Source organism: Eulemur rufifrons, unplaced genomic scaffold, assembly GCF_041146395.1.
Source record: "Eulemur rufifrons isolate Redbay unplaced genomic scaffold, OSU_ERuf_1 scaffold_31, whole genome shotgun sequence".
NCBI lineage: Eukaryota > Metazoa > Chordata > Mammalia > Primates > Lemuridae > Eulemur > Eulemur rufifrons.
Window position 1 is genome coordinate 5,777,501 of NW_027182814.1, and position 238 is coordinate 5,777,738.

Sequence of the window (238 nt, forward strand, 5' to 3'; positions counted from 1 at the left end):
GCGGCATAAGGCGACGACGGGGGAAGGGGCCGACGGGCACCAGGAGGCCCGAGGGGAGGGATGTAGCAAGCCTCAGACGGCAGCCCACCGGCCAGGACACGCACGGGATCTCACCGCCAGTGGCCTCCGCGCACAAGGGCGGTCCCGCGGCACCTGGGACGACCGGCTGCGCCTTCGGCGAGCTCCCCAAACCCCCCGCGCACCTCGCAGGGCCCGGACCCCGACCGCCATCGCGGTC